Source organism: Anas platyrhynchos, chromosome W (genome assembly GCF_047663525.1).
Source record: "Anas platyrhynchos isolate ZD024472 breed Pekin duck chromosome W, IASCAAS_PekinDuck_T2T, whole genome shotgun sequence".
NCBI lineage: Eukaryota > Metazoa > Chordata > Aves > Anseriformes > Anatidae > Anas > Anas platyrhynchos.
This window is the reverse complement of record NC_092620.1, coordinates 1,905,593-1,913,247: the sequence shown is the minus strand read 5'-3', so window position 1 is coordinate 1,913,247 and position 7,655 is coordinate 1,905,593.

Here is a 7,655-nt window from a genome sequence, read left to right as displayed (position 1 = left end):
ACCTTCCCCCCCCCATCCACCCTCTTCCACCTCCTCCCCCTGAGCAGTGCAGGGGAACAGGGGTTATGGTCAGTCTATAGTGCTTTGTCTCCACCGCTCCTTCTCAGTCACTCTCATCCCTGTACTGTAGGGTCCCTCCCATGGGATGCCATCCTTTCCAAACAGATCCAGCATGGGCTTCCCACAGGCAGCAGCTCTTCAAGAACTGCTCCAGATATGGGTCCGTACCATGGGGTCCATCCCTCGGGAGCAAACTGCTCCAACCTGGGTCCCCCACGGGCAGCAGCTCCTGCCAGGTCACCTGCTCCTGCATGGTCTCCTTTCCATGGGCTACAGGTCAGGTCCGGTCCGGAATCTGCTCTGGCAGGGGTCCTCCACAGGCCCCTGCCTCCTTCAGGGCAGGTCCACCTGCTCTACCATGGTCTCCTTCATGGGCTGCAGGAGGACAGCCTGCTTCACCATGGTCCTCACCACAGGCCGCAGGGGACTTCTGCTCCGGCGCCTGGAGCACCTCTCCCCCTCCTTCTTCACTGACCTTGGCGCCTGCAAGGCTGTTCCTCATTCCTCTCACTCTCCCAGCTGCTGCGTGGCACAGCATTTTAAGACAGGGGAAAAAGAAAAATGTGCTCTCACAAAGGCACAAACAATAACACTTACTGGCTCGGCTCTAGTCAGCAGCAGGGCCCTTACCTAACATGGGGCAGCTTCTAGATTGTTCTCACAGAAGCCACCCCTATGGCCCCCTGCTACCAAAACCTTGCCACATGAACCCACTACACATGTGAGAAAGATCTCAATTTTATTCAGACAGGACCTTCTGTGAAGCTATTTTATTCATGATTGCAAGGGCGGGTGTTGTGGTTTAACCTAGCCAGTAGCTAAGCACCAAACAGCCGCTTGTTCACCCTACCCCCTCCCTCTCTGGGATGGGGGAGAGAATCAGGAAAATGACACCTGTAGGTTGAGATAAAGACATTATTCTTATTTTCTGTCTTAATAATTGAACAACAACAACAAGATGATGATGATAGTACTCCTACTATTACTGTGCATAAACAAGTGATGCACAGTGTAATTGCTCACCACCGCCTGACTGATGCCTATCCCTGAGCAGCCGGCCCCCCCCCCCACCCTGGCCAGCCACTTCTATATATTGCTTAGCATGACATCAGATGCTATAGAATACCCCCTTTGGCTAGTTTGGGTCAGCTGTCCTGGGTCTGTCCCCTCCCAGCTCTTGCTGCACCCCCAGCCTGTCTGCTGTCAGGACAGAGTGAGAAGCTGAAATGTCCTTGGCTTGGTGTAAGCACTGCTCTGCAACAATTAAAACATCAGCATGTTATCAGCACTCTTCTCATCCTAATCCAAAACATAGCACCCTACCAGCTACTAGGAGGAAAATTAACTCTATCCTAGCTAAAACCAGGACAGCAGGCATCCTGCAAACAGGCGCGCATAGTACAAGTTTATCATAACCTTATATTCCCTATTACCCGACACCTGATTTCTCCTGTTTCCTCATTGTCTGAGTACTACAAGTTCACAACCTATTCAATGCACTTTTTTCCTCTCCTCCTGGCATGCACCTTCATACTACCTACACTGTTCACTCCAGCCTCCCACCTTCTGGAGCTTTTTCTGCATATCTGGCCAGGCTTTAATCGCAAAATGAACTTTAAAGAACCCTTGGGCCACCGGGTCCTCAGGATTCATCCCTGAGGACTTTCTAATTCTCGCCTTGAGTCTTTCATGATTTCTGTGTTGTGGGTTGTTATTATCCCAGTTAGATAAGCAGATAGAGCAGAAATATTGGTATTACTCCTGGTCTGGGGGGGGGGGGGGGGGTGTTAGTTCTTTCCCATTCTTGCATAGCTGCCCGCTGAATCATTCCCCCCCCCCAAACATTCTTCTTCAGTGAATAACATAATCAAGATTGACATTCTTCTCTGTCCTGGTTTCAGTTAGAACAGAATTAATTTTCTTCCTAGTAGCTGGTGGAATGCTGTGTTTTGGCTTAGGATGAGAAGAGTGCTGATAACACCCCGATGCTTTAATTGTTGCAGAGCAGTGCTTATACTAAGCCAAGGACATCTCAGCCTTTTGCTCTGTCCTGCCAACGGGCAGGCTGGGGGTGCAGTAAGAGCTGGGAGGGGACAGACCCAGGACAGGTGACCCAAACTAGCCAAAGGGGTATTCCATACCATCTGACGTCATGCTAAACAATATCTAGGGGTGGCTAGCCGGGGGGAAGGGGCCGGACTGCTCGGGGTTAAGCTGGGCATCGGTCAGCGGGTGGTGAGCAATTGCATTGTGCATCACTTGTTTGTATCCTATATACAGGACAGGGTCACCTGTCCTGGGTCTGTCCCCTCCCAGCTCTTACTGCACCCCCAGCCTGCCCGTTAGCAGGACAGAGCAAAAGGCTGAGATGTCCTTGGCTTAGTATAAGCACTGCTCTGCAACAATTAAAGCATCGGGGTGTTATCAGCACTCTTCTCATCCTAAGCCAAAACACAGCATTCCACCAGCTACTAGGAAGAAAATTAATTCTGTTCTAACTGAAACCAGGACATTCTCCCACCCCCGAATACAAATTAGGCCTTAGAAATGGATTTGACTGTTCTGCCAGGCCCTCAATTAAAGACTTCATTTCCTTCTTAAAGTTCCTAACCTCTCTGCTGGTAAGGGAGTTCACATCAAGTATTTGTCCTTGTCCCACTGGAACCTTCATAAGAGGATACACAGTTAGCGTTAGTACTGTTAGTATCAGGGAAGGCAAAACTCTCAATCTCTCTTCTACATTGTTCAAATTCTTGCCAGAGCCTAGAGTGCGCTCCTTCTCCAGGGACAGCATCGATTGAGTCCCTGTCTCCCCTCCTGGAGCAGCTGCTGCTGCCGCCTCCGGTGCAATATTAGGATTACAGGGAGCATAACTTGATTCATCCTCTGAAAAAGGAACCTTATTGTTTACATATAAATTCAAAGCCTGAATTTTCATCAGACACATATTTTGGCCAAAATACTGAAGTTCCTTTTATTTGCTTTTTAGGCCAGACAATTACACAATTTCAAACCATTTCATATATATACATGTATATATATAATTTAGAATCTTTTTCCCTAGTTTTGGGGTTGTTTTTCCAAGTCCTTGTCATTCTCCCCAAAGGACTATCTTTAGGCACAATCCCAGGGTCTCCATCCCTACCCCGCTGACTCTTGGAACCCTTAATCCCCAGCTCTTCCTAGTGTGCTGCTGTGGACTTTACCACCCACAGGGTACCACACGCCTTCACCTAGGATTAGGACAGAGGTGGGGTGTACTGCCAAGCACCTCACAGTGCTCGGGGTACCATACACCTAAGGGCCCAAAACCCTGAGACTCTTTCGCTCGTCTATCTTTTGCTTCATAAGTTTCCATCCACGCCCCCCCCCCGTGGGACTATGGAACCGCGGATAGGGACTCTGCACTCACTTCACACTAAAAGTGTGTCTGATTCACACTCCACACAAGAGTCTCCCTGAACCCACCCCGAGGCAATATACGGTAAAGTTTGCCTTACCTCAGTCCATTCACAGACTTCCTGGTCCGGGTTATCAGCAGTACTCCCCATGCCTGTACTGTGTCAGTGCTAGACTCCCCTCTCCCCACTGCTTCGCAGAGCCTGTCTTCAGATTAACAGTCTCAGTCCTTTGCCAGCCATACCGAGACAACCCACCACCCCGATGGGACCGCTGAAATCAGTGGGGTGCACCTTCCTGTCTGTGATGGAAAGAAAACTTCGGCAGGCGACAAGATCCCGGACGAGCCCCGAAATTGTGAGAAAAATCTCAATAATTTTCTTCAGACAGGACCTTCTGTGAAGCTATTTTATTGCAATGCCTGCAAGGATGCCGGCAGGCATCCTGCAAGAAGGAGGGCACAGTAAAAGTTTATCATAACCTTTTATTCCCTATTACCTGACACCTGATTTCTCCCCTGATTCCTCATTGGCTGAGTACTGCAGGTTCAGAACCTACTTGACTCACTTCTATACCATATATGTACTATTTGATTTGACCAACTGTTAATTTCTCCTTTTCCTTTTTTTTCCTTTTTCTCTCATGACTAGAGGGCCCATGATTTTTGTTTCTACTGATTTCATACTGGTCATCCTGTTTTCCTTAGCTATCCTCCTTATTTTGGGACAGTGGGACCTTCCCCTTCTCTGCTTAACATACCCCACACTGCTATGCTACACAATCACTTTTGAATATGCAAGATTAGTGGAATTTTCTACTGCAAAAACATCTTCTGTTGCAAAAACACAACTTTGTTTCTCACATACACAGATCTCATTTTACAGCTCTGCTAACCAACTGTATAAAAACTGGAATCTGGCCTCATGGCTTGCAAAGGTGTTTTTTTTTTTATGTTATGGGAAAAATAAGTGAAATTTTGCAACTGTAGTATTAATAGGACCCTGCTGAAGTCTAACTTAAAAAATTCAGTCTAAGGCATTTAATACCAGATTTTTGTTTGTGTACTATTCTTTTTAATAACAGCATCTAATTAAAACATCTGTAAAATGCTGAGTTTTAGTTTTATGTAAAATTTGAAAAACAAATACAGGATGTGCTCTAATGAGAGGAAAGATGCTAACAGTAGTTATTATTAACAATGGCAATATTTTAAATTAAAAATCACTCCTAGATGTGATAATCACTGCCTTTAAATTAGAGACATACTCAGTGAAATTGCTACAGTCTAAGGCTCTGTTAGTCTTTGCAGTTTACTACTTGAGTATTTCCTGTGAGTTTTAAAGTTTAGCTTATTCAGCAGAAGAACTCAACACTTTTCAGAGAGGGCTTTTCATCAGTCATTTCCTGAAACCTGAAAATAAACAGAACTCTGCCATGCTCCCTATGTCATGCATGAAAGCAGTTGTGTTGTAGCTCTTCTGGTGCTGGGTATCTTACCTGCTGAGCATCTAAAAATCCCTAATCACATCCTCATGAAACTACTACAGGAAAAGAGCTTTGCTCTGACTGCACTGGGGCCACGTCCCAACTCGAGGAGAAAGAGTTGAGGGCTAGGTTTCTGATCCAATGCATGCACCAATCCTGTGACCTTAATTTGTGAACCAAGAGTATAGGAAATGATGAAACATCTGCTTCTTCAAACTATTCCATTTCCCATAGCATATGGTCTAGGATATGTTCCACTATCTCTGGGAAACTCTCACAGGTTAAATAAGGAGCTGGATTGATTTTGTCTTCATCTCCTGGTTGATATTTACCTGTAACAAATGAATGAATAGATGTATTTACCAAGCTCCTTTGGGCATCCTTTTTTCCCCTTGAAAGCAGCAGCCTTCCAGGGTCAGTAACAGCTAGACACAGGATGCCCATCTGCTATTCTCCTGCAACAAACATCTCACAGATCTTCTCCAAACAAACATTGAACTTTACTGAAGGTCTGCCAGGGGCAGCTCCAGCTCAAGCATAGTGGTACTTATGCACTGGTTTCAATCTGCCGTGCTATACTGGCACTATTCTCTCACTGATTATTTAATGTGTTGTAAGTTCTTGAAATGATAATACTATCATCTTCCCTTCTGACTTATGAGAAAAAAGAGGAAAGAGATGGTTCTATCACAGTATCAGTAACATTTGTGATACCTGTAGGCTGCTCAAGGTTCCACTGTAGATAATTACTGGTAGAATTACTAGGGAACGTCAAACTTCCGGAATAAGCAGAGGTTTCATTGATATGACTGATCTTGGCAATCTAAGATGTCACAATAACAGTTCTCTGGATTCTTTGACTACCACCCAGGATTTTAGAGTCACTGAAAAAGATTCACAGCTACATGTTCATCCACTCCCACCCATTACTTCATACCAACCTGCGATCATTAACATTAAATATAACCTGCAGCCTATCCTGACTTAATTGCAATTTACTACTTGGCAGGCTGTAAAGCTGTAGCTGAGGAAATGTATCTCCTGAATTCACCCAAAAGGAGTTGCTCCATAATAAATACACTCAGGCTCTCCCAGCAAATCCTTGGTGTACCAAACCGCAGGGATGCCAGGCCTCTAAAAATGCCTAGGGCTAGACCCAGGCCCCTCTGCTCTGGGCACGCGAGCTGCCAGTGCTCAGGACAAGGTCACGGAATCCACCACTGTCCCCAGAAATGACTGCGCCATCGAGTACTTACCTGTCCTTACCAAAATCCCACACATGCCCGTGTTCTGTGCCCCACTATCATCATCCCTGCAGTCCTGTGACAGAATAGGAGATGAGTTAGTTTGTGGGCAGAGACATAATTTGTTAACGAATGGCTCATAATGTTCTCTGCCTTGCACATCACTAATCAGCCACACCAAGTCAAATCCTTTAGCAACCTATTAGATCATAGAATCATAGAATCATAGAATCATAGAATATCCTGAGTTGGAAGGGACCCTTAAGGATCATCAAGTCCAACTCTTGACACCGCACAGGTCTACCCAAGTTCAGACCATGTGACTAAGTGCACAGTCCAATCTCTTCTTAAATTCAGTCAGGTTCGGTGCAGTGACCACTTCCCTGGGGAGCCTGTTCCAGTGTGCAACCACTCTCTCTGTGAAGAACCCCCTCCTTATGTCAAGCCTAAACTTCCCCTGCCTCAGCTTAACCCCGTTCCCACGGGTCCTGTTGCTGGTGTTAATGGAGAAAAGGTCTCCTGCCTCTCGACACCCCCTTACGAGGAAGTTGTAGACTGCGATGAGGTCTCCCCTCAGCCTCCTCTTCTCCAGGCTGAACAGGCCCAGTGCCCTCAGCCGTTCCTCGTACGTCTTCCCCTCCAGGCCTTTCACCATCTTCGTAGCCCTCCTCTGGACACTCTCCAACAGTTTCATGTCCTTTTTATACTGTGGTGCCCAGAACTGCACACAGTACTCGAGGTGAGGCCGCACCAGCGCAGAGTAGAGCGGGACAATCACCTCCCTCGACCTACTAGCGATGCCGTGCTTGATGCACCCCAGGATACGGTTGGCCCTCCTGGCTGCCAGGGCACACTGCTGGCTCATATTCAACTTGCTGTCTACCACGACCCCCAGATCCCTCTCTTCTAGGCTGCTCTCCAGCGTCTCATTGCCCAGTCTGTACGTGCAGCCAGGGTTTCCCCGTCCCAGGTGCAGGACTCGGCACTTGCTCTTATTGAACTTCATGCGGTTGGCGATCGCCCAGCTCTCCAACCTATCCAGATCCCTCTGCAAGGCCTTTCCACCCTCATTCGAGTCCACAACTCCTCCAAGTTTGGTGTCATCAGCAAACTTGCTCAAAATACCTTCTATTCCTACATCCAGATCGTTTATAAAAATATTGAAAAGTACCGGCCCTAAAATGGAGCCTTGAGGCTCCATTGAGATAAGCTTGAGGCAGCTTGAGGCAGCTTGAGATAAGCTGTTGCAGAATGGTTTGCCATGTGCTGTTGCCTAATCAAATAGTGAGACCTAATGGTGCTGAAATGGAGCTGTTAAATCACTGGGCCCATGGCATAGCAGTCGGATCAGTAAAGGAGCCTGCAGATCCCTCACTATCTGGCAAACCACACGGTTCTGACTGTGGTCCCACATGGCTCTTTAAGGCCTCAGAGACTGCTCGCCAGGTGCCGAGCAATCCCACTGCA